We start from the raw sequence: 27,304 nt of genomic DNA, 5'->3' as shown, positions 1-27,304 counted from the left end.
TACCAAGCCCTGTGTGAGCGTGGCCAGCAGCTGCACTGGCCCAGGGAGCCCCCAAATGCTCAGCAAACACAACATTTCCACATTTTTGTGGCCTCTCCATGGGCAATTAACAACAGAGCCTGAAATGTCAAAGCCCGACTCTTAATTACCGAAGTTGGCACTTAATGACTCCAATTACAATTTCCACTGATTTCTGAAAATTGGATTCTCCACTACAGTTGCAGTGTTTAAATGAGTTTCTTACCTTATTCGTGGTAATTATACTCTGACAAACTAATTTAAAATACAGTAGAAATTTTTAAAATACTGCTTTAAAGTGGTGGGGATTTAGGAACAAAACATTGCTTAAGGCTCCCCCTTTCCACATTTTTTATCACATTCCTTTCAGGGCCCAGGAATGCAGAGGGTTAAAAGATGAGAGATACAAAGGTCAGGATTTTGCCAAAATGCTGCCAAAAGGATGTTTTACAGGTAGGAAACAGTTTTATTTCTGTGATGGAAACTCACTGTCTAATCCCCCTGTATCACAGAAAGGGATATCCTCCTTTCATCCTAAATCCCCCCAGAAGTTGTTCTTCTCAGGCTCACCACCAGCAGAGCCCAGCAAGGAGGAGATTCCTGGGGAAGGGATAAATCCACAGCTCCAAGAGCTCTGTCTCTCACCTGCTGACCCCACCAAACCTGCCCTGGTGAGCCAGGCTCCTGCAGGGTGCAGCTGCACCCACCTCCCCTGCGCTGGGGAATTGTTCCCAAGCTCCTGTTCAGAATCAGGAGAAGAAATGGGAAAGCACAGGCGAGTCCACTGCAAGAAACTAAGCCACCAACAGAAAGAACACATTAAAATTGATATTTTAACAACACTACCACATTAGAATAGCACAACAATATCACATTAAAATTGATATTTTGGGGCTCCTGTGATACAGAGAGCAGCGATTTCTCCAGAGCCTGCCCTTTCCATGCATTTCTCTCCTGGGAAAAAGGAAGGGAAAGCCACTAACATTCCCCAATCCCTTTGCCAGCCCCCAGAGATGCACAGCTCAGAGCCCGGAGTGGCAGCCCCTGGCAGGAGCCACGGCAGTGCCAGGTGTCCCCAGGAGCCGTGGCAAACCAGGGTGGCTGTGCCTGACACCACCATCACAGGGCTGAGCCCAGCACCTGACAAATTCACCCTGATCCCTGCCAGAGCCAGCCAGACACAGCCAAAGCCACCTGAGGGCAAGGTGCAAGCAGAGCTTCACCCTCTTCCACCATTTCTGACAATGCAGTGCTGACACGTGGTATTTGTATTTTTGGAAAAATTATTTTCCCCAGGATTTTTTTCCTGGTAAGCTGCGAAGCTTCAGAATAAAAAAAAAAAAAGAAAACAATTTTATCTCATTTGCTTTTCTTGTGTTTTGCTGCTTTGAAATGTGGTTGGAAATTATTTACAGGTGGTTATTTCATTGAGTGCTTGCTGTGAATTATTTTGACTTCTTGGTTACCTAGTGTTAAATTGTGTCAGGGCTCTGGAAAGAGTAATGAGTTTTTTATTATTATCTTTTTAGCATTCTGTAAGTATCCTTTCTGTACTCTTTAGTATAGTTTAGTATTCTTTAATATAAAATAGAATCATAAAGTAATAACAGCCTTCTGGAACATGGGGTCATGGCACAGGGACAGGACACAGCCCTGGCACAGCTCTCCTGGCAGTGACACCTTCTCACTCTGCTCCTTTCTGCTTTTCTCCTTCCTGCCTTTCACAGATATCCATTACTCAGCAGTGGTTGTAGGACTTTATGTTCACATCTGGTGTAAAGAGGTGGCTGTTTAATGTTCCCTATATGTAAATAACTACATGCTGCTCCAGCCCCTGCCGAGCAAGTAAAGGAATGATTAGATTATAAATCTCCAGCACAGAAACATGTCAGCTTGGTTTTTATCTACAAACACATTAGAGCTTACACTGGGTTACATTTGCTATCTCCCTTTTACCCACCAACTGCCATTGCTTTTCATGAGCATATAAAACAACCAGCAACTTTTTTTTCCCCATTTTTTGAGAAAAAAAAAAAATCCCAAAAGCAGGAGCCCAGGGGCTTCTCACTCCAGGAGGGACCTGGGGGGCTGGAATGTGTCCAGGAGCTGGGGAAGGGGCTGGAGCCCCAGGAGGGGCTGAGGGAGCTGGGAAGGGGCTCAGCCTGGAGAGAAGGAGGCTCAGGGGGGCCCTTGTGGCTCTGCACAGCTCCTGACAGGAGGGGACAGCTGGGGGGGAACAGGGGCAGGAGGAGAGGGAACAGCCTCAGGCTGGGCCAGGGTGGACAGCAGCAGGGAAGGAAAAGGAAAACCCTCCTGGAAAAGGGTTTTAAACAGTGGAAAGGGGCTGCCCAGGGAGGTTTGGAGTGCCCATCCCTGGAGGTGTCCCAGGAATGCCTGGAGGTGGCACTCAGTGCCCTGGGCTGGGGACAAGGTGGGGATCAGGCACAGCTCGGACTGGATGGCCTCAGAGGTGTTTTCCAGCCTCAATAACTCTGTGATTCCACCTGGGGAAAGGCCCCGTGGGATGATGTGGCAGCTCCTGCCCCCTCCATGCTGGTGCCCCTGGGGAGCAGGGGTCACTGCACGGGCAGCAGCTTCACCTGGAGCCCCAACCAGCCACGGGAACAGCCTGGGAGCACAGAATGCCAGCTCAGAAGGGGACAGACCCAGCCAGCTCCAGCCCCTGCCCGGGCAGGGACAGCTCCCAGCAGCCCAGGTGGCTCAGGAGCAGCACAGCAGAGGGCAAACACCTGCATTTCCAATGGCTCTGCTTCTCCTGGGGCTGTGGCACGACCCCAGCAATGCTGCTGGAAACCAAACCACGTTTCCCAGTGTAATTCATCATCTGCTCCACATGGCTGACAGTATTCATTTCAAATCAAAGCTCCCAGGCCGAGCACACTAAAACCCTTCCTGTTTTTCAGAGGTGGATGCCACGAGGGCCAGGAGCAGCATTAACATACCCACTCACATTTCCAGCCTGTCTGGTATCAGCAACCAGCACGCAGAGAACCATCTTTTGAACTTTGCAAGGTGGAGAAACACTCTTTAAATAAAGAGGAGATAGACAAATCCTTGCTCAGCTGGTCTGCCTTCCTTGCTGAGCCACAACAGACCACAGGAAACACCCCTGATGCTCCCAGGCCTGCAGAGCAAGGAAAGCAAGGCAGAAAGCTCTCCCTGCATCCCAGGAAAACCTACAGCCACAGGTAAATAGGAGACCACCATCACAGGCACCCCCAGGCAGCCCCGGCTGCACCCACAAAGTCACCAAAGTCACTCAAGTGCCACCACAAAGGTGCCAGGGCTCCCCCTGCAAGCCCCTGCCTGGGTGGTGGGTGAAGAAATCCATCCCTGGTGGCAAACTAACAAGGAAAACCAGGGAAAGGCTCGTAAGGCAGAAATGAAGATGCTAATGAAGAAGGCAGGAGGAAGGAAAAAAACCCCTTTGGCCTGTGGAAGCAGGCAGTAGATAGCCTGAAAGTGGGTATTAATTCAATTCATCCAAATGCAGTCCAAGCTATCAAGTTTGGGCAGAGCCTCTCAGTGGTGAGGAGTCATTGGAGTGACTGCGAGAGCTACAGGACCCAAAGGATGCTGCAGACCAGCACTGCAGAAGGAGGATGGAAGGAACCCCAAGCTGCTCAGGGGTGCCTCTTCCCTCCCCATCCCACCCCACACTCCCCGGGTACACCAGTGAGGAATCCTGGCCCCAGTCCAGCCCCTGCACCCCCTTTCTGCTGACCTGCAGCTATCCTGCAGCAGATGATGGATACTGCCTACCCCAGCAGCCTCTCCTGCCTGGCACTGCTCTGCATATTAATGAGCCCTAATGACACCTGAAAGCCTCTGCAGTCCCACATATGGATTTTACTTAGGCTGAAGCCATAAAGAGCCAACGGTGGCAGAGTGTGTTTAATGACCAAACCCAAGCAAGGAAAGCATTCATTAAGACATCATCTGACTCCTGTGGAAAGGGGCATTAAGATGATTTTCCTCCTGGACCAGTGGTGGGAGGTGAGGAGGGTGATGAGTAATATCAGAGTGAAAGGCATCTTTAAAATATGCATTATTTCAGTTGGCAGGGAATAAGTCTATTCAGCGGGAGCAGGGGAGGGGGAAAAATGGTCAGAGGAGTGAAGGAAGAGAGCTGACATTGTCAGCTTGGGACGGTGATGGGAGATGAGTGCTCAGGAATATAAATCACCTTCAGCCAGGGCTCTGGAACACACTGCTGCCCGTGACTGCACTGTCAGCTGATCCTCACCTCTGAGAGCAGGATGATGACTGGGGGATAGGGCTGAAAAGAGGGGTTAATTCAACAAAGAGGCAAACAGGCAAGAGACCTGAGGGATTGATTAGACAATGAAAGCAAATGACTTGGCAGAACAACCCCGGTATCACATCCAACAGATGCAGGGCTGCCCTGGTGATGGATATTCCCACTGCATGCTCCTGCAGCCATGGGCAGCGCTGGGACATCTATGGGGGTAAATGAAATCACAGCCCAGTCACCTCCTTTTCTACTCTGTGCAAGAGAAAAAGCTGCCAGGGACCTCCTCATCCAGAAACCAAAGCATCACCAGGGACTCAGGAAAAGAATCACTTATTTTATCACAAATAAGACCCAGAAGAATACATTCATCAAGCTCCCATGGCATTGGTCATTTGCTTGCTTGGAGGAACAGTGCACCAACACTCACACAGGTGACCAGAACCAGAAACCAGTGTCCTTCCCCATTTCTGCTCTACAGACTCCATATTCTCCACACATTTCCCACACTCCTGTGCAGATCTATTTCTGTTTGTTTGCAAAGTCACACGGCCAGGGGAAAGCCTGGAGCCTTGGGAAAAAACACACATCAAACACAGACCATGCCCGTGTTACTCATCCAAAGGGTATTTAATGCTTTTTTTGGTGAGATATCGGTAAGGAAAGAGACTTTGGTCTGGTTTCAGGCCTTGAATCGCTGTGTCCATGAGGTCAGAGCCACAGCTGGTATAAATTTCCTTCCCACCAGCAGCAAGCTCAGGTGGGAGCGCTGAGGCATTCCGGCCAGGACGGCACAGGCTGCCCTGCATTTTTAACCTTCATTAGACAGAATTGTTAATCACTGACCCATTCTCCGGCCGCCCTCGTTGCTAGGCGACCCCTTTTTGCTCCAGATACTCCTTAAAGCTGGTTAAGAAATGGCCAAAAGTCAACAGAGTGAGGATTGAGACTAATGGGGACCGGTCTCGTCTGCAGCAAGGGAGGCTCACCCACACCCCTACCCACGGTGTAAAATGACAATTTTACACAGTTTCACTCAGCAATGACACCTTGGCACCTCTGAGAGCCCTTCAGAGCAGCCCTGAGGTTCACACACCTCCCAGGCTCCTAATGGCAATGTCACCTGGCAGGAGGGCAGGGACTCCCAGAGACCAATGATTAAAAATCATCAGGCAGAATTAATCTGGTGAGGGTAGAAACTGTCCAGCCCATGTTTCTGCATCCCTGTCACCCCTCAACCCTCCTTTCCCAGCTCTGCCCAAATTCCTTCTGCTGCTCCCTTCAACAGCCTGGGGCTCTCGTGCCCACCATGATCCTTTGGATTTTTTCTGGTCCCTTCTCTTTGAAGGGACCTCAGGACTTTTACCCTTCTGGCAAACTGAGTGCAACATCCACAGTCCTCCCTGGGCCACCTACCTCCGGTTTTCCCTCTTTTTCCTTTCTTTGGGAACATTCCAAGCAAGGGCAACACTTGCTGTGTTACATAATCTCAGGGCAACCTCCTCCTGCTGTATCACCCTCTCATGCACAGCCACTGTGGTGTGACACGATTAGCTACAGAAAACTAAAAAACCACCCATTTCTATCCTGTGGAAACCAGCAGCTAAAATGTACACATTCACACAAGCAAGACTGAGCAACCACATGAACTGTAAAGGCAGAACTGAACAAAAAAAATCAGGATTGGCAAGGAACAGGAAAACGCCAAGGTTCTGCTTTTTCTGCCTTTTCTTCCTTTAACTATAAGCTGGTGGTGTGGGCCCTGGGCACAGCTGGAGTCACTGGTGTGACCAGGGTAAACCAGACTTTGGGATCAGCTTCCCAAGCAGCTGAGCACTGCAGCAGGAGGCTGTGGCCACATCCAGAGGGGGAACTCCAGTGGCTCAACACGTTCTTGTTTGCATCCACTGCTTCCAGTTCAATACATTGATGCAAACATGCTTTTTTGGGGTTTGGGGCTTTTTAAAAGTTTGTCTTTAAACCCTCAAGAAAACTTAAGCACAACCTAACGTGTCCAAGGCCAGGCTGGACAGGGCTTGGGGCAACCTGGGCTAGTGGGAGGCTCCTGCCCAAGGCAGCAGGGTGGAACCAGGTGATCTTTCACACCCCTTCCACCCCAAAGCAGTCTGTGATTCTCTGATTCCATAAAGTACCGGGGTGCATCACCCAGACTGCACAGGCCTCCAGCTTGCGCCTCTTTTCTCCAGTCACAAATCATCTTCTCACCAAAGATGAGCCCAGGCTACAGCACCAATGTTTTATGAGTACCAAGCACAATTTTGTAAACACAGAGAGAAAGATCTGGACAGCAGGATGATAGCCAGGGACAACATGCAGAGAAGTATAAGGACCAAGAGGCTGCCACGAAATTATTAGCTTGGAAAAGAAACGATTAAGCAGGAGGAAGTGACCCAAAACCAGAGGGCCCTGGAATGGAAACCTCAGCCCCGCTCGGTTTTGCCGCTGCTCCTGGGGCCGGGTGGGTTTAGGGTGGGAATAAAACCAGGAGCTGTGCAGCACAAAACTCTGTCACTGCAGGCAACACGATCCCATCACCTCCAGCTGACCCGGGGAAGTTAAAAATCCAAAAAACTCCTGGAGCTGCTGAAGGCAATGTGCCCTGCAGACAGCTTTGCGCAACCCCGACCCGTGCCCAGCCCGGGGGACTGGAACCCGAGACAAAGCCCGGCACAGGAGGCAGCACAGCAGCAGGGCTCTGGGGAGGCTGCTGGCAGTGCTGAGCCTGCCCCGGTGCTGCACAGGAAGGGCTGGAGACAGCCCAGAGCAGGAACCCTGCCAAGCCAAACTGCTGGGAGCAGGAGTGCGCTGCTCGCTCCGGAGCAAGGCTTCCAGGAAAAGAAAACAAACCCCTTTTGGGCCTGGAGTGCAACACCTGAGCCTGAGGAGGATGAGAGGGGAGAGCAGGGCAGTGCCGTGTGTCTGCACACGGACAAACACCGGGGCACAGACAGCAGAAGTCCTTTTGTGTCAGGGATGCACACGGGACAGAAGCAGCAGTGCTGGCACAGCCACTCCTCTGCTGAAGAGACCTCTGGTTCCCAAAGAGCCATTAATCCACCAGCCTTCAGCTCTAAAATTCATACAAATGATTTTATTCATAATTAATTAAGGCCTGCAAATGCGGAAATCAAATTACCATTTACAGTGCAGAAGGAGATAGCACTGAAAACCAGGATGGCAGCGACAGCCCTGCACGGATCAGGGGGACGTGGGGGATGGGGGTCTCTGGCAGGCACGCTGAGGAACCACACAGTGAAATCTGTGTCAGCTCAAAATACAGATATCAGCATCTTTTAAAGGCTGCTCAGGCCCAGTGCAAGAGACCTTTATGTCTTAGGTTCCAAACTAACCCCAAAATTCAGGCGTCCCTCAGCTCAGCTGTCAACAGTCCCCAGCACTTTGCATTAGGAGCACATTTTCAGGACAGCAAAACCCCAACACTCCTTTTGTCACTTGGCTCCTCTGCTGGCAAACAAGCTGAGAACAAAGGAGCTGCTCCATGTGTGCAACCTCACCTTTCCACTGGGATCAGGCTGCCAGGGAAGAGGGAACACACAGGAAAACAGATGGCCCTGCACTGGACACGAGGCAGAGCCCACTCGAGGGGCTGGGGAAGGAATGGGATGAGCAAGCTGTGGCTCAACACCACCCCTGAGCTCAGCCGTGCCACCACAGCCACCAGTGCTTGCTCCAAAGAAAGATTGTGAAAATGAATTTTGCTTCTCGTTTCAGTGGCAAAGGAGCACTGGAATTGGTGGTGGGGGTGATTCTGTGGTCACTCCAAAGGCAGCTCCTCCCCATCCCTGACAGCCCAGGATGCACTCAGGAGCAGAATCCAACACAAGAGCTGGGATCTTTTCCCCTTACAGCCAGCTCTGGTTTGCCAAATGCAAAGCAGGGATTTTAGGGTGAGGAGATGGTGAAAGATGGTCTGTCCACAGTTACTCAAAGGGCCCAGGAAAGAGCCGTGTCCCACACGTTGCCGTGCTCAGCAGGGCGGGCAGACTGCAGGAAGGGTAATGGTCATGCTGAAACTCAGCAAGGAAGAATGGCTCATGTAGGTGACCTTTCTGCTTCTGAGCAGCCAAAGATAATGATGCACCAAGTACAGGGCAAGATCCCCCCAAAAATCCTTGGAGCAGCCAGTGAGGGCTGAGTGGGTGCCTGTGCCAAGCTTTCCTCACACAGGAAACAGGGGGAGGCTCCTTGCAGCACCCCAGAGGATCCTCTCGGGACTGGCAAGGCAAACCCACCGTGCCAAGGAACAGCACAGGCATGTCTGCTGCTGGAAAAGCAGGCTCTGGAGAGATGGAGAGCGTGGATAGCAGGAACAAGAAGAACTGCTCCGTCTGGTCCCTCCTCCTGGCGCGCCCCTGGCCACCAGCCCGCGGTGTGTGTGTGTGACTCCAGCCCCCTGGTGAGAGCCTGACACACCAGGATGGGGCATTCCTGTGCATTCCAACAGGGATCCACTCTCCCAGGCCCTGATTCATGCCTTCAGCTCCACGGGAGCCCAGGTCAGCTCTGAGGGCTGGCTGCCCCGTGAGCACAGTGAGAGGGAGCCCTTCCCAATTCCCTGCAGACACAAGAAATGAGCTCCTGTGGAACAGGAGAACCCAGGGCTTGCTCCCTGCAGTACATCCACACAGTCCCACCCTCCCTCCCAGCTCAGGCTGTGCCAGCCCAAGTGCTGCACTTCCACACCAGCGTAGGAGCTCAGCAGGTGCCCCAGGCGAGGTTGGTGTTCCAGTGCTCGCTGTCACAGGGGAGCTCAACAAAACCCTTGCATTTCGGGTGGAATGAATGGAAACTTAAAGATCCAGCTCAAGTTGAGCCCAGGGAAGGGCAGCGAAGCTGTGAAGGGTCCAGAGGGCTTAGTCTGAGGAGGAGAGGCTGAGGGAGCTGGGAAGGGGCTCAGCCTGGAGAAAAGGAGGCTCAGGGGGGACTTTGTGGCTCTGCACAGCTCCTGACAGGAGGGGACAGCGACAGGACAAGAGGGAACAGCCTCAGCCAGGGGAGGATCAGGCTGGGCACCAGCAGGAATTTCCCCATGGAGAGGGTGCTCAGGCCTTGGAACTGCCCAGGGAGGTTCGGAGTGCCCATCCTGGGGGTGCCCAAGGAATTCCTGGTGTGGCACTCAGAGCTCTGGGCTGGGGACAAGGTGGCCATTGGGCACAGGCTGGATTTGATGATCCTGGAGGTCCTTCCCAACATGAATGATTCCACGATTCAGCATCACGTCAGTCCACAACAAGGAAGGGTGGGTGAGGAGTGAGCTGAGGTGCACCTCCCACTCTCACTGCACATCCTCCCACACCGAGGCAGCCGAGGGCCCCTCCAAAGGCAGCTCTGCTGTGATTTGCAGGAAAACCTCTCCCTGAACACCTCAGGAGTTACAGCATGGCCCAGACACCCAGGAGAAAGACACTGCCAGAAAGGAGATGCTCCCACACTGTTTTGTGAAGCCTGCCTTGAACCAGACCCCTCTCCTGGCACACACACGCTCACCTCTGCTCCCACCCCACAAACCCAATGGGGCTGCAGCCTCCCAGAGCTGCCACACCATCCCACACCCGCCCTGGCATCCCCGAGCCTTTGGGAAGGGTGAGCAGGGGGCACCGTGCCCAGCTCCTGGATTTTGTGTGCACATTTGCTGTTCCACTTCACAGCAGACAGCCCCAAGTGGATCAGAGCCCCCGAGCTCCCTGCAGGGTCTGAACCTCATTCCTGCCCCAGGCTCTGCTCCAGGAAAAGCCACCCGTGTCCTGACAGTCCCAGACACATCCCAGCAGCACCAGCACACGAGTCTGGAGCGTGCAGGCAGGAAAGCAGCAATTTCCTCATCAGAACAACTTCCACTCGCAGCAGGACCCAAAGCAGCAGAAACACCTCCTGCAAACCCCCCTCACGCCACTGAGGGCACCTCACACCTCATAAATACCACTCCGAGCTGGGCATCAAGGGCTGTGCTTCCTAACGAGCCTTTTCAAACCAGGGCAGACAGTGAGCACAGAACAATTACAAAGAATAATATTGGGAAATGCCCATTAGGAAGAGTACACGAAAAAAGCTTCAAAAGAGATAAAAACTTCGACAAAGACACTCCTCTTTTTCACCCACTAATTTAAGGGAAAACATTTGGCTGAAAAACATAGAATCATAGAACAGGATTTGCTTTAATTATGTAACTGACTTCCCACACAAACAAATCCAAGCTATGGAAAACGCTTTTAAAATGGCACGAGTCGAGCCAAAGAGGAGAATATGCCACAGCAATTAATGTTTCTTTGCCATCTCTGCAAGGGATTCACCATTTGGTTTTGCCCAGGGGAAATAAACACTGCTGCAAAGTGACATAAAACACTGCTCCAGAGTAAAATGACATAAAACACTGCTCTGCCCCCTCCTGATTTCCCCCTGGAAAAATCCACACGTGCACATGAGCTGGGAGAAGTGGGGGAGCTCCTGCGGGCACTTCCCAGACTGGGCACCCCCTCCCGAGCCCTGGCAGTGGAAATCCCTGTCACCCCCACTCCAGGAAACTCCTCAGGTTTACAAACTTCTTATTTCAGCTGCATTTCCACGCGGCTGAAGCATCCCGAGCTGCCTGGGGCTGTCAGCACAAACATCAAAGGTGCCCCAGTCACACCGTGCCAGGCTGAATTGCTAACCCAGCAATGATCACCAGGATCCCAGGGAACTGCACACACAGGAAAAAAGAAAAATGAGATAGATATACAGATAGTTAAGAAGAAAGTGCAGCAGGCAATTAAAAAGAAAAGAAGAATATAAAATTGCTTCACATCAGAGGCACAATCATCATCCAGGCTATTGCACTCCATTAATTTTTTAGCAGTGCTACCCATTCAAGGCAAATATCAGACAGAGAATTTATACCTCAAGCCTTTTGAAGCAAACCTTTTTCCAGAAGAAGAGACCTGATAGCAATCCATTGGCAGTGAGGAAAAAAGGGATTCCCTCACACCCAGCAAAGTCAGCAGCAGAACTCCCCTCCTTTAGCAGGCCGGTTTCAGCAGCACCTCTGATTTGAAAGGGGCTCAGCAGCCAAGGCTTAGAACAAGCCAGTAAAATCAAATTCTTCTGCAGGGAAGGGCTCAGAGGCAGTGGGGTTTGGGAGCTTTGACATATTCATTTATTCATATTTTTCCTCCCCAGTTTGTGACACTGTCGCAGCAAAAGCTCGATCTAAGCCCCAAAGGAGAAAACACCAGGTTATTGCATTTTTTCATACTGCTTAAATGGCAGGGGGGATTTTTGGACCCTCCCTCAGCAGGCAGCAGCCCCAGAGGCAGGCTGCTTTCCCAGGGAAGGAGCCAAAAGCTTCTCCTGTCAGTGGGATGTCACACGAGCCTCCCTGCTCTAATTAGGGGCTACTCCTGATCTCCTTGCCTGTGGAGGAGGAATTTAACAGTGAGGACAACTTTGTCTGCAGCCCAGCAAAGGTTTGACATGAAACAGCACCTAAATCACTTCCAGTGGGAATTCCCACAGCAATTCTGCAGAGCCACAAGAGGCACAAAGCAGAGCAACAACCTCCCACCAAAGACTTGTCCTGCTACTTCAGCAGGAAAGAAAAAGAGAAAAAAAAAGCAGACTTCTGCTTAGAATACATTTTGGAGGTTACATAAGGAATGTTTAACAAACTAAAACCCTTTTAATTCTTTGCTAAAAGGAAACATCCTGAAGGAAGGCCCCGGGAAGAAATAAAAATAAACTCCTGCCACAGCTGCCCAGCTCAGACTCGAGACCCCTGTGCTGGAAGCACACAAGGAGTCTGCAGGCAGGGCTTCCCCTGCACTTCCGAGAGTTCAGCTCCTCTGCTCTTACCACTGCAGCAAATAAATAAATCAAACTCAATGCTGGATGCATGAGTAACCCTGACTTCAAATATTTATGCAGGAGTGTTCTCAGTGCCCCCAGTGAGGGTCACCTGCAGTGCCAAGCAGGCAGAGCCAGCAGGGAGGAGCAGCAGCAGGAATGTTCTCTCTGCTGGCTCTCTTTGAGCAAAAGGATCTATCCCCAGTCAGCCACAGGATCAGCAAAGCCAGACAGGGATGGGGACAGCATTCCCAGCAGGTCAGGGGGGGATCCTGCCTCTGCTCAGCCCAGGATGAGCCACAGCCCTGAGCAGAGCCCAGAGAGGTGTGGATCCCCCTCCCTGGGGATATCCCAGACCCCTCAGGACAGGTTCCTGTGCCCTGAGCTCTGGGATGGCCCTGCTGGAGCAGGGAGGTGGCACCAGTGACCCACTGTGGTCCCTTCAGCCTGTCCCATCCTGGATTCTGTGACTCTGGGAAGGGTTGGTCTGGCTGCAGGTCTGCTCCCAAACGCTGTCCTGCACTGAGGCATCCACACGGGTCAGATCAGCACAATTAAAACGAGCCACAGCAATCCTATTACAGCCAGGCTGGCTCCTTCTAACACACACAAGCTTAAATACACACTTAATTAGCTATTTTAAGGAAGCTCAGCAGCCTCTTTCTAGGACCAGCCCTCCAGAACTCAAGGGATCACCAGCAGCAATAAGGTGAGGACAAAAACCCAAACCCATTTCCTTCTGCAGCAGGAGCCCCGTGGAGAGCAGGGGCACAGGGACACCCTGGGCTGTGCAAACCCACATCACAGGGCTGCCTGGAGCCCCTGTGCCCTGCCTGGGGCTGGGGCCACACCTGCAGCAGCAGCCACATGCCAGGGACCAGGAGAAGTCCCACTGACCAGAACTGCCTCTTTATTCCCATTATCCAGTGAGACAGGGAGCTGACAGCCCCTGGCAGGGTCACAGCACTCTGTGATGCTCACAGCCTCCTGGCTAGGCTTGGATTTATTTTCTTTTCAGTGTTTTCTTTGTGAGGCAGGCACTATTGTACATGAAATGCTCAAGCACGCTGCCCTTGGGGTCACGGGCTGGCCACCACTTGAGCACAAATAAATACTGAGGGCCATGCTGGGTTATATTCACCTCAAATAAAAATACAAAAAACACAGCTAGAGACACTGCTTGAACCAAAATAGCAGCATGTTTACTTTAGGCCTCTGGAGTGGGAGCAGGTATTGCATGCCAAGTACAAAGAGGGCAGAGTAAGTGGCAGCAGCACTGTGATAAGGAGAAAGGGAGATGAAAACAGACCCAAAGAGCAGAACCAGCCTTTAACAGATCTGAAAGGAAAAACCTAAGGTCTGACAATCACTCTGACATCGCTGTGATTTCAGCTGTATGGATGGAGAGATCACTATCAGTGTTCCAATCCCCTGAAACACCATTTCTACAAGTTACATCTTATTCTGCAAAAAGCAGTTACACAGAACAGCTCCACTCTGGCACGCTTTCAGGCCCTGGATTTTAGAATGTTCTAAAGTTAAATGAGAATGGGAAATTTTCATCTCAGCTAGGAGAGATAGTATTTCAAACAGAGAAAACACTGGCACAGGTTAGCAGAAGACAAATTGATTGAATCTCTTTCAAAAGCTTGGAAGGGCAGAAATTATCTTTTTGCACGGAGCTGACATAATTTTAAAGGCAAGCATCCAGGGGGGAGTGACAGTGCCATACCCAGCTGGAAAGACAAGATTTAGGGCTGGATTGAGCTTTGCTGGCAAGCCAGAGGAGCTGCATGGATCTCAGGTGTCCTGCCAAGCCAGGAGGTGTTTGGTGGCACACGGAGTGATCCCAGCAAGGAGCAGCCTCTGAGGCACCCCAGCCCTCCCTCCCAGCCTCTCACCAGCCAAACCAGCAGCAGCCACCTTGAAACACGCAGTGGCACATGCCAGAGAGATCTGGAGACAGCTCTGAGCCCAGCACCTCCAGGACACAAACCCCTAATGCCCCAAAAACGAGCCCAGTCCAGCAGCACTTGGCTGTCTGCTCTTGGTTAAAGACTTCTCTCCAACAGGTAATTAAAAATACGGAAGGAAGGGCACAGGCACCTTGTGCAGGGAAGCAGAAAACAGCACACACCACATAACTGCCCCTCCTTTCCTGTACTTCTGTCATCTTCCCATTCTGCACTGCTGCAGAGCAAGAGGAAAGCCCAAAGCACCCTGCACCCCAGAGGAGAGAAGCTGCTCCTGCACAGGGACACAGAAGGAGGTGCAGTGCCTGCCCCTGAGCACAAACAGCTCCAGACACTTTCTCTCAGGCAGATAAGGAGCTTCACACACAGTTCCTCCCACCACCTCCTGCACTAAAAGTGCTGGGGAGGGAAGGAAGGAAGGATGTGCTGGGAGAATGCTGCACGTTTGCATTGGGCACTTGGATGGGGTGACAGCTCTGTGTCCCCTGTATCAAAGGGGTGACTAAGGGCACAGACAGAATAGAAATGAATTTTTTAAAAGTGGGGGGTCTGGGGTTTGTTTTGATTTTGTTTTTTGACACAGAATCCTCCTCTCGGGAAAACTTGTTCTTTCTATCCACGCTGAGGGGTAACCCAGAATTGCCAGCCCAAGCTGAGGGAGAACACTCCCGGCTCCTTGAGTCCCCACGTGCCTCTGTATTTCTGTAATCACTTACCACAAACTCCTGAGCTGGAGGGGCCCCACAGGGACCATCCAGTGCCACCCTGTTCCTGCACAGACTCCCCAAATCCCACTCCTGGAGCTCTGTGGGGCCATGCCCATTCCCTGGGGAGCCTGGGCAGTGCCAGCACCCTCTGGGGAAGAACCTTTCCCTAAATCCAACCTAAACCTGCCCTGGCACAGCTCCAGCCCTTCCCTGGGGTTTTGGTGATTAAATAATTCCTTCTCACAAAGCCCAGTGCAGACCTAGAACCAGCCAAGCACAGGCTTTTCCATTTTGGGCACAGCTCTCCAGAGGATGCAGGTTCAGCACTGAAGTACAATGACAGCTGAGATCAAGAGAATAATTCAGTGGATGGAGAGACACTCAGCATCAGCACACCACCACTGGTGCTGGGAAAGCACCCTGCAGACCCCAGGCAGGGCAGCACCCCTGGGTAACTCTCAGACTCTCATTTCTTCCTTGCAAACCTTTCAAAAGTACAAAAAACCACAAAAATTCCCAGCTCCAGCTTGGCAGAAGGGCTATATTCTTTTTGGGTAGCCTGAAGAGAGACCGGTGCCCACCATGGACAGGATTCTGAGCCATCACTGGTGCCACTGTTCCCCCATTCCAGCCCAGGTTTCCCTGCACAAGCAGGGGCACAGAGCACACTCGTGCCTTCCCAAGGTCCCCACTCACAAAGGGGTGCTGACAAAGCCCTCCACGTGAAGGGGGCACAGCACCCCTTCCCTGCTCCCAAAGGATTCACTCCTGCTGGCCCAAGGGGGCACACAGGTCCCTGTCTGCCTGAGCTGCTGCACATGAGCCACCAGGCAAGAAATCCATACGTTCCTCCTGTCAACACGGATTTGGGATCATCTGAGAGCCCAAGCTGCTCCCATTCTATCCCGAGGCTCACTCCCTCCCCTGCCCACGAGGACAGGGATGAATTTCCTCCCTGTGCACGAGGCTTGCTTGTCCAGAATTCCAGAGACCTGGAGCATCTGCAGCAGGCACATCTCCCAGGCATTTCGTGTCCTGCCAGCCCCAGTTCCCCACAGGAGGATTCCCACCAGGGTGCCCCCGCCTCCTCTGCAGGATTTGGATCCTACAGGCTCTCAGCAAAGCTCTGCTGCCAGCCCTGCAGCACACCAGAGCTCCAGTCCTTCTGGAAAAACATCCTTTCCTCTTTCTTCTCCATCCACATCCCCTTGGCTTTGCCCCCCACCCCAGGATGGGGCAAAGAGGTCAGGCCAGGATCAAGGATGTCCTTCCACACTTCCAGCACAAGGAACAACTTGAAGCATGATTTCTCTTCAAGGAAAATTTGGTTTTGTGCAGAAAAAAAACGATGGATGTGCTCCCTACAGCTACACCAAGCTGAGAGTTGGGTTTCAAGCACAGGGCTCAGTGCCCTTTGCTGCTGCCTCTCCTGCTCCCACTGCAGGGCAAAAGGAGGCAAGGGAGAAAGCACTGACAGAAAAAAAAAAAAAAAAAAAAAAAAAAAGGACTTTTGACGTGCTCCATGGGAATGGAACAGTCCAAGGCAGCGGGAGGGTCCCAGAGCAAGCCCAGGCTCCAGGTCTGAGCTCTGCAGGGACAGAGGGCCAGGGCAGGAGCCCAGAGTGGAGGGGCCAGGGCCAGCAGAGCTCCCAGCAAGGGCACTGCTCCCCTCCCAGCAGCAGTGCCTGAAGGTCCAGGTCCCCAGAGCCACGTCCCTGTGCCCCAGGAGCCCCCTGGGGCTGGAGCAAGTTTGGTGCTGTGAAACAGGAACACCAGGGAGCTGGGGCAGTGGGGCAGGTAAAGCCTGGAGGGATGGAGAGGGGCTGAGGCCAGGAGATGACTCCTGCCACAAAAATGCACTCAGCTCATCCATCAGAGCCCGGGGTCCCTCTGAGGGGTGCTTTCCCTTCCTTTCCAGGAAGGGAAGGGAGGGGGAGCCTCTTTTGGCACTCGGTTATAAAACATTTCCCACCCTGGCTTGAGTCAGGAGTGCCCTTACCCACAGGATTTGTTTTACAGGGTCTGCTCTGCTTCTGAGAGCTTGGGGCACTTCTTTCCCTCCCTGTGGGAGAGCTATTTGCTGTCTTTGCCAGTGACAAGGACAGGGGGAATAATATTTTTTTATATATACATATATATATATATAATATATATATATATATATATAATATTATATATAGAATATATTTTAAATATATTCATTATAGAATATTATATCTATGTATTACCTATAATATATATAATGTATAACTATTGCTATATATTCCTGAATATTATTATTAAGTATATATAAAAATATTTGATATTATATGTATCAATCACAATATAATATAAATGGGGAAGGAATTCCTCCCTGTGAGGGTGGGCAGGCCCTGGCCCAGGGTACCCAGAGCAGCTGTGGCTGCCCCTGGATCCTGGCAGTGCCCAAGGCCAGGCTGCAGGGGCTTTTACACTGCACTTCATTCACCCCTCACCTCAGCCACACACACATTAAAGTAAATAAATAAAGCAAGCAAACCAAGCCCAGCCACCCGGAGCATGGCTGTGGCCATCAGCTGCCTGCTGGCCAGCACCACCCGAGCCTCACACAACACACACCTCACAGACACGATGCCATCTGCCCATTTTCAACCTCATATTGCCCAGGGAGAGACCCATGCAGTCCTCAAAAACCACTGCTAAAAACCAAGGGAGAGTCTCCCTCTGGGAAAAACAAAAATAAAGCTGCTAAACACAAACAGGCTGGAAAATCCCCCCCAAAATGCACACCACTGGAAGCTGGGGGAGCATTTTGGGGAAGTGTCAGTAAGGTCTGTCCTCATGCCTAGCACAGAAAGGTCTGGCACTGTTTAGTACCCTGATATTGCAAATACAGAAATACAGATGTAGTTCAGAGTGGAAGAAAATCCAGAATGCCTTCACAGGAAGGGGGAGCTGCACAAGAAGCTCAGCTTGAGCTCACCCCAAATCCTGCCCCAAACACCTCCAAGTGGCCAAAGGAAAACTGTCCTTTTATTCTCCTGTCTTCTGAAGCCTTCCCGTGATGCAAATCAGAACACTCCCCCGAAATCACATGCTGCCAACAAACAATTTCCACGTGTGGAAGAGGAGCAGGAATTTCACACCAATTCCGAGCTGCAAGCCAAACAGCTTTAATTTGGGACACAGGGACAAAAAACGTGCATTGCCAACAAATAATTGCCCAAAGCAAAACAGAACTCACAGAATAAACCCTTTGAGGGAGGACAGGCACATCAGGAGGGTTCCTGTGCAATAATCACAATTAATCCATTACTTAATCTCCTCATCACTCCCAGGCTCTCAGACATTTGTAAACCACAGAATCATCCAGGCTGGAAGAGCCCTCCCAGGCCAGGGAATCTGACCTGTGTCTGATCCCCACCTTGCCACAGCCCTGAGTGCCACATCCAGGCCATCCTGCCTTCCTGGACATCCCTTCCCACGTCTGATCCTTCTGGGAAGGAACCCTGCTGATGCCCAACCTGAACCCCCCAAATGACACACTCCTGTTCAAACCATCCTCCTCGGGGAAACTGGAAGAGAAAAGAAATTGGAAAACGCCCAGGTAACACCGGTGGCTCCATCCAAAGCTCCAAGAAAAGCAGATTCTCAGCCAAGGCTCCCACACTGGGGGTCCCATCCAGCTCCTGGGGCTGGGGTTTGAATGGTTCATGGTGCATGAGCTGCTCCAGTAACTGGACATGCAGAACCCCCAGCAAGTCCCTCTTACTCACAATGTTCCACCTAACACGGAGAGAACAGATTGGAACAGGCAGGGAATGAGTTTAACACCCCGTGGGACACAATAACTCTGTGTTACCAACGCGGGCTGAGAGCTGACAAGGGCAAGAATAGAAATTCTGGCAGGTTTTGTGACACTTCAGCTCTGTGTCTCACACGGCAGGTTTAGGAAAGACCTCAAACACTCATTTTTTTTCTTTGCTTTACTACCAGAGGAAAGGGAAATATTCCAAACACGGGAGCTAAAATTAAAACTCTGTAATTTGGGTTCAGCAGAAGTTGGTACAATTCAGATCCCGGCCACAATGAGAGGTCTCCAGCATTATCAATTGTCAACAATTCCTGCTGGCCAGCACACAAACCAGCTTTGTTCTGCACTGCCAGCCACAAATGCAGGCAGCAGTAATTGCTACCAAAGGCGAAACACACAAAAACCCGGCCAGGCCACGCAAAATAACTCTGCAAAGAGGGACACAGGAAGGGACACACAGCTCCTGCTCTCCACTCACAGCCCTACAAACCAAGAGGAAAATCCCGCCCTGTGTACCCAGCAAAGCAGGGAGCTGGGGAGGCAGAGGGATCCTAAAAAGCCACTTGTTACCGATTAGGAGCTGAATGCCCGTTTAATGGAACATCCTGTTCATTAGTGAGGGGATTTCATTAGTGCTTTAAGGGAGAGCGATGCACGCAAGAGACAAAAGGCAATCAATTTCTGCTGGAACTGCACCCAGGGCCAGGCTGAGCCTCGGCGAGCTGGTCCCAAGCCGCGGGGAGCCCCAGATCAATCCGTGCTAATTGCTCACCTTATTTTCGCACAGGGATCTTTGCATCCCGGGAGCCTCGGCAAAGGAGCGGAGACAAAAGGAGATTTGTACAAAAACAACTCTCTCGCCTGGTGCGTTTATACCCATTTAGCTGTGCGTTTCATTAAGCTGGCAGGTGATTCTGTCAGCTCCAGTGCCTTCCTCGCAGCCCCCCCTGAGCAAAGGGGTGAACTCACAGAATAAACCAAGTTTTGTGGGAAATCCCAGAGCCACTGACCTCACTGCCACTCCTGCCGGGGTGTCAGCGTGGCTCTCCCAGGACACAGGGATGGCCAGGCCAAGTGCAGCAGAAACAAGCCGGGATTTAAGTTCACAGAGTCCTGGGATGGCTGGAACCTCTGGAGATCACCCAGCCAACCCTGCTGCCAAGGGAGGGTCACCTGGAGCAGGTGGCACAGGAATTTGGGATGTCTCCAGAGATGGAGACAGCTGAGCAGCTGTTCCAGGGCTCTGCCCCTCCATGGACAGAAGTTTTTCCTCAGGTTGAGGTGAACTCGTTGTGTTTCAGTCCACGGCCATCACTGACAGCTCCTGGATGACAGACACCAAACCCTCTGGACCACAAGCACAGAAAATCAAATGTTGTGGTGCCATCGGGCTAAGTGGAAAAGTTAACTGCACTCAGCCCTCCCTGCAGGTTTTAAAGTGCCTCTGCAACTGCATCACACCTGCCCAGACATCAGGCAAGGCTCCTGCAGAAGGAACAAGCCACAGATGGAGGCCTCCAGCAAGTCCTGCCGGCAGGAATGCAGAAACGCAGGTGGGGCATGAATTTGGGCTTTCATGGAAGTTCCACGGAGCACAGAAACCCCGGGATCTCGCTGGCTGGGTGGTCAGGAAGCAGGACTCAGGGATTCAGACACAATTCCCATAAGCAAGCTGAGGTGAGGGGCCGGTGCAGCCCAACTGAGCCAGGCTGAACACGCAGGGAGAAGATTTTTGTCCAAGGGAGAAGATTTTTGTCCAAGGCCTGCTGGAGACTGAGGGCAGCAGCGTCCACGGAAAACCCCAGCAGAGTTCAGTGGAGGATGGAGAGGCCATTCCTCCCCAAGCCAGGCTGAGATTGGCCTCGGAAGGGGCAAAGTGTGATGGATACACTGGGTATGGGATAACCTGAAACAACACGAGCTGCCTGGGTCCCAGGGACAAGCAGGGACTGGATCCCAGCAGGAATTGCCCTGGCTTGCTGGGAGCTGTGTGTCTGGCTGAGCACTGCTGCTGAAGGAGGCTGAAGCCTTGACAAATCTACCAGGCCACTGTAAAACACAAAAATTAAACAAAAATATATTTATAAAAGGGGAAGTGGAGAATAAAAATACCCAAATGCCAAGGAAAACTCTGCTAAGGCTGCTGGCTGTCTGCACACTTGCTCCTGCAGATCAGACAGGCAAGACACAGGCAGTCAGGGCATTCCTGCTCTTGCAGCGGAGCGCTGGTGTAGCAGGAAAAATCGTGGGCAAAGGAATTCCAGTGCAGCTTTCTGGCACGAGGTTTTACATCTCCAGCTAGAAGACGTTTGGAGTGAGAGATGAGAGATGCTTTCCAGCTGTGGTTTAACTGCAGCCCGGAGACATTCCGCTGCTCCATAAAGGTAGCTCCGAGAGCACTTTTTGACAACAAAGGGAGAGGAAACTCCAGTCGTCTGACAGCGCTTTTGTCAGGCAGCCTGAGCGCTGGCTGAGGCAGCAGGAGAGGGTCACAGCAGGGGAAAGATTCCTCTCTTCAGGTGCTTGGTTTGCGGGGCTGGGAGAGCAGGGATGTGGCTCCTCAGGGACGGCAGTCCTGCCCCGCAGCAAGGCACACAATTAGGCAAAGCAAACGAGCTGTCAATAAAGCCTTGGGCGTTCAATGGGATGTTGTTAATGGGGAGGCAAATGTACACTGTCAGGATCCCTGCCACGAGAGCAGCGATCCCCCAGCGATGCTTGATGTGTCTGTGATGAAGCTATTTTCAGTCGCTTTGAATCTTCTTCAGGAAAGGCAGTCTCGGAATTTAAATAAATAAAGAAAGAAATAAAGAGAAGTCACGACTGTTCTGAGCTGAGATGCACACACTTAATCAGTCCAGGTGTTTAAATTATTTATCCACGAGGAGGAAAACTGCACTAATCTCAGGCAGAGCGCATATGAAGGGGAAAACAGGCACAGAGGCGTGCCAGAGGCTGTGATGCAGCAGAGAATCCTCTCACGCACAAGGTAACCCTGGCCAGAGGTGTCCCCGGGCTGCACAACTCAAAAACACAGATTTGCTGCCGCCAGGAGAAAGGTTTCCCCACTGGGAGGGGAAATTACTGTTTTCAGCCAGCACAAGCCCTCGCCCAAAGTTGGTACTTTGCCTAGATGGAAGGGCAGAAGTTTAAAATTGGGGTTTTTTTCAATCCCAGTGTGTGGGGGAGAGCACAGCACCTCAGGAGCTGCTCTGCCCCAGGGGGGTGCTCGGGAGTGCCCTCCCCATCACAGCACACAGAGAGCAGCCTTGCCTTCCCTCTCCTCTCCGATCTGAGCCTCCTCCTCCTCCTCTGTGCCACCTGCCAGAGCTGCAGGCAGACTGCCCCGCTGGAGGAAGCTCAGCACAGCCCTCTGCAGCCTTGCTCCAGACTGAGATCCCCTGCCTCATCGCAAAGCCCGGGCTGAGCACGCAGAAGGAAAAACCTTCCCCTTCCCTGGAAGCCGCTCAGGGAGGAGCTCAAGGTGCTGCAGCTCCCTCCCAGCTGCTGTTTCCATCACTTTGTTTCCCTAATCTGGGCAGAACACCAAGGATCACAAGGTCTGGGGTTTAAGTTTCATTCCAGAAGCATCTCGTAGGAGAAGAATCCCTCCTCCATTTTATTCAGCAAAGCCCACGGGCTGCTGGCAGGGCAGCATCAGTGGGACATCACACTACATGAATATGTGAAGAGGAGAACACTGAGCTGAAGGCTACTAATAAAAACAGAGAGGAACACCCCTGAGACACTGGCTTTTAACTCCTTTTGACACCAGCCAACACTTAAAGTCTCCCGGCTGAGCTTCCCCAAGAAACCTGCAAAGCACTGACAGCGTCACTGCTCAAACCAACACAGGCACCCAGCAGGTCCATTTCCAGGGAATGCAGCTTGTCACTGACACAACACCTCACTGGACCAGGAGAAACCAACACGGAGCTTCCCGCTGCTCGGAAATTAACCGAGCTGCACTGGGAAAGGGACTCCTTGTTACAGCCAAGGGCTTGAAATTACTGCTCAGGTAAGGACACTGCCAGAGGAGAGGGCAAGGAGAAGGAAATAATAAAAATAATAACAACAGACCAGCCTTTGGCACCATGCCTGCCCCAGGTACAGGGGATCCTGAGCCCCAATCCTTCTTGTTCCAGCCTTCAGCTGACATCAGCCTTTGTACACCGTTTTCCCAGATTGTATTTTTGTCTTTAGTTCTGGACAGAGAGTGGATCACAGAGCCTGAACATCCTCACAGAGCCACAGAATGTCCTGAGCTGGAGGGGCCCCACAAGGATCATCCAGCCCTGCCCGGCACATCCACCCCAGCAATCCCACCCTGACATCCCTGGAGCAGTGTCCAAACACTCCTGGAGCTCTGTGGGGCCGTGCCCGTGCCCTGGGGAGCCTGGGCAGGGCCAGCACCCTCCAGGATCCAACACAAACCTCCCTGGCACAGCTCCAGCCCTCCCTGCCACTGTCCCAGGGGGCAGAGACTGGAGCTGCAGACCCCAGTGAGACCCCCTCAGTCTCCTCTCCTCCAGCTGAACATTCCAGGAGCTCAGCTGCTCCTTCTGTGGCCCCTCCAGAGCCTTCCCCACCCTCGTGTCCCTCCTTTGGGCACTCTCCAACAGCTGGAGACCTTTCTGATGTCGTGGTGTCCAAAATTACCCCTACTCAACAGGGCACATGTCATTCCTTTTTGTCTTTTTTCTTTGCCTGGGATTTTTTTTGTGGATTATTTGGGTTTTTTTAATTAAAGTGCCTTTTGCTCTACCTCAAAGTGTAATTAGCTTTGGGGGCTGGCATTTCCCATCCCAGTTTCCATGGCAGAGGTACACACCTGAGGAAGATCTGCTTGGTCCTTCAAACACATTCTCAGATAAGCACAGCTGTGTTTTTAACAGCAGCCGAGATTAGAGAATTTAAGAAAGGAAAATTTGATATAACGTTTCATGCTTTAGTTAACAGTCTTCCAAGACACAAAGCTGCTCCAGTTGCTCTGGAAACTGTAACTTGGACACAGCCATGCAGATACATCAGCCCCCCGGCTATAAATGAAACCACTTCAGCAGCGCTGCACATTTGTATGACAAACATTTATTAAAGCGAGCCTCCTCCCACGGCAAGGGCACATCCCCTGCTCGCCCCCAGCTCTGCTTTCCTGCCAGCTCAGGGGCCTGCCGCTGAAATAACACCCCCAGGTAAGGGAAGCAGGGGTGGGAGTCTGGGGGATGCACCAGGGATGCAGGGCTGTGCTTGTGTCAGCAACACAGGAGGGCTGGGGAGACAAAGGGACACTGGGATTTGGTGCCCACGCTCCTGGCCCAGGAGAAGGCTGGGAACACATTACTGCTGCTCCCAGGAAGATGGGAGCACAGCAAGAGCAGGCACTGGGAGCAGGAGGGGATGCTCCAACAGGGAGCAGGACTGGACACAGCAGCACACCAGACGCCAGCCACATGGCTGCTCAAAACCCGGGAAATGTTCCCCACACAGACCTCGGCCCGAGTGCTGGTTGCTGTGGAAACCATAACTTTGAATTCAGCGGCCAAAACCCAGCGCTGCTATTTATACCCTGCTCCCCACTACAGCAGCAGGACTTGGCCTGGAGAGCAGAGCCTGGTACTCACAAACACGGTTCTTCCCTTTTACACACACACTGAACCCCCAAACCAGGGGCTCCCCAGTGCTCCTCACCACCGCAGGGCACACAGCACCAGAAAACACCAAAAAACCCAGCAGTGGCTTTGCTCTTCCAAGCTGGACATGGGGAATCCCTGCACAGACACGGGGCAGGAGCCACTGGGCTCTGCCTGGGTCAGGAGCTCCCCGAGACGCCAAAAAGGCTGCTTCGAACAGCAGCTCGTCTTGTCTCCCTCAGGGCAAATCCCAGCCAGCATCACCTGGATCGTGCAGGGCCAGAGCCCGAAGCCAGTCCCTGTTAGGGTGTTTGTTTGTGCAAGGACTCAGAACATTGCCTTCAAAATCCAGGGAAGCATAACTGGGTCATTAATGCGAGAACAGCAGCAGCAACAGCAGCAAGGCTGCAGGATAAACCATCTTGGGGAGAATCCCTGTCACAACGGGCACGCTCAAGCTGCTCTGCCCTGGAAATGGCTTTTTCCTCCATGGGAATCAAGTGCTCCCGAAGTGGGAACGGCAGGGATCTCCCTGCAGCCAGGGCTGAGCCAACTGTGCTGCATTCCCTCTCCACCATTCCTGGAAGGGAAGAAGCAGCCCCAGTCGTTCCCCACGGCTTTTCCCCCAAGCAGGATGAGGTGCAGGGGTGACCATCCCCTTGCAGGACCTCCGGGTCCCCAAACCACTGCAGAAGGGCAAAGCAGGCAAAAGCTGGGAGGGAGCCACGCTCGCCAAGGTCACTGACACCTCCAGAACCCCACGGGACTGTCCCATCCCTGCGGCTCCGTGCAATCCCACAGCAACACCTGGCACGGCTCTTCCAGGGCAGGGCAGCCAGGGACGGCACAGGGATACGACTGGGGACACAGCAGAGCAGCTCCAGGAGCTGCCAAGCCGGGAAGGGGGGCAGGAATTCGCTCTCTGTGGGACTGGGCCCTTACAGCACAGGTGAAGGGAGTCTCGTCTGCCCTCGCTCAGTAATTTACACCGCAGCACCGAAGGGTCATTGAAAACGACAGGAGCGTTTTAATAACGCGGGAAGGGGGAAAGATGCTCTAATCACAGCACCCAACTGACCACCACAAAGGTCTCAGCCTCCCCCGATTTATTCCAACACGTTTTTCAGCTGGAATTCCAGCATTATTAACAACTCCCGGGCGCTGCCCGCTCCGTGGCCCTGGTCAGTTTCCCCGTGCTGGGGACCAAGGGGAACGGGGGGACATTGACGAGCAACAACACGTCAGTTTCTCCAGCGCTCCCCGAGCCAGCGTGGGAGCGCTGGGAACACGCGCTGCTCCCGACATCCCATAAGGACCGCGCTGTGCCCGGCCTGGAGCATCCCGGGGACCCCGGCCTGGAGCATCCCGGGACCCTGCGGGATTCCCACGGACCCCCGCCTGGAGCATCCCAGGGACCCTGCGGGATTCCCACGGACCCCGGCCTGGAGCACCCCGGGACCCTGCGGGATTCCCAAGGACCCCGGCCTGGAGCATCCCGGGACCCTGCGGGATTCCCACGGACCCCGGCCTGGAGCGGGCTCTGCCGGCCATCCCGGGGCCACGTCCCGGGAGCGCCGCGGGGACGGGGCCGCCCGCCGAGCCCCGGCGCGGCGGCGACGCGAGCGGAGGCGCACTGACCTGCACGGCGCGGGGCCGGTCGGTGTGTCGGTCGGTGTGTGTGTGTCCGGCTGGCGGCGGGCGGGTGGCGGTGCCCGCGCTCCGGGGGTCGCCGCCCGCCCCGGGAGCGCTCCCGGTGCCCGCCGGGCGCCCGCGGCTCGGCGCGCGCCGCCTTGATTCCCCCCGCCCGCCGCGGTCGGCGCCCCGCGATTGGCCGAGCCGCCCGTCAATCCCGGCCCCGCCGGCCAATGGGCGGCGGCGGCGGGGCCTTTGGAGTCGGGGAGCCCCGCGCGCGACAATGGGGCGCGCGCGGCCGCCGGGCGCGGGAGGGGCGGGGCGGAGCGGGAGCGCGGCGGCGAGCGCGCGTGGGGGGGGGGGCTCGGCCAATCGCGGCGCGGGAGCGCGGCGCGCGCCGGGGGCTCGGCCAATCGCGGGGCGGGAGCGCGGCGGCGCGCGCCGGGGCCTCGGCCAATCGCGGCGCGGTGCGCGCGGGGCGCGCGGCCGGGGCTTCAGCGCCCCCCAGCGCCCCCCAGAGCCCCTCAGAGCTCCCCAGAGCCCCCCAGAGCCCCCTCAGAGCCCCCTCAGAGCTCCCCAGAGCCCCTCAGCGCCCCCCAGAGCCCCTCAGGACCACTCAGAGCCCCTCAGAGCTCCCCAGAGCCCCCCAGAGCCCCCTCAGAGCCCCCTCAGAGCTCCCCAGAGCCCCTCAGAGCTCCCCAGAGCCCCCCAGAGCCCCCTCAGAGCCCCCTCAGAGCTCCCCAGAGCCCCTCAGCGCCCCCCAGAGCCCCTCAGGACCACTCAGAGCCCCTCAGAGCTCCCCAGAGCCCCCCAGAGCCCCCCAGAGCCCCCTCAGAGCCCCTCAGAGCTCCCCAGAGCCCCTCAGAGCCCCCCAGAGCCCCTCAGGGCCCCTCAGAGCCCCCCGGAGCCCCGGCACCGGCGGTACCAAAGCCTCCCGCACCGTCCGGTGAATAAAACCTTCCCACAGGCGCTTCGGAGAGCCCGGCCCTGCTTTATTGTCAGCCGGGGGTTCTGAATTGCGGCCTCCGCGCGGGCACGGATACAGAACTTGTTCACCTGTTCGTGCGTTTCATCCAAAAAATGGCATTTCTAAATGATGCAGCTCTCTTTATTAATTGGTATTCTAGCCTGGTGGTTGTTGATTGCTCGCGTCATGCTAATTACATATTTTTAGTCTTTCTATTATCTACTTCCTCCGGCGGCGTTTTTCCAACACATCTACTGACTCTTTTTTTAGCATCTTCTTTACCTTCTGCTTTCCGCAAAGGGTCCTTGCGGTCTGTAAATTCCGCGTTCCAGGTGTCCAATCCATCTTTGGTCACTGGAGCACACCTGAGTTAGTTCATCAAAAGTTAAAAGTTTCATTCTCCCCAGATTTAGTGTTCCCACTAAAGCAGCTTATGACAACTTTGCTAAAC

The 27,304-nt window shown here is 53.5% G+C and overlaps 1 protein-coding gene across 2 annotated transcripts in view; it reads right to left on the bottom strand.

Moving 5' to 3' along the window:
• The window catches only part of TIAM1 (TIAM Rac1 associated GEF 1), a 147,300-nt gene extending 121,249 nt beyond the window's left edge, over positions 1 to 26,051 (bottom strand). Inside the window, exon 1 of one of the 2 annotated variants that reach the window (XM_064411177.1) lies at positions 25,893 to 26,051. The gene's annotated coding sequence lies outside the window, so the exon portion shown is untranslated. The remainder of the gene's footprint in view (positions 1 to 25,892) is intronic. The other variant, XM_064411173.1, reaches the window with a different exon arrangement.
• Between the last annotated feature and the right edge of the window lie 1,253 nt (positions 26,052 to 27,304).

Source organism: Passer domesticus, chromosome 2 (genome assembly GCF_036417665.1).
Source record: "Passer domesticus isolate bPasDom1 chromosome 2, bPasDom1.hap1, whole genome shotgun sequence".
Classification (NCBI taxonomy): domain Eukaryota; kingdom Metazoa; phylum Chordata; class Aves; order Passeriformes; family Passeridae; genus Passer; species Passer domesticus.
Note: the sequence above shows the minus strand (reverse complement) of the source record. Positions and strands in the feature narration are given on the sequence as shown.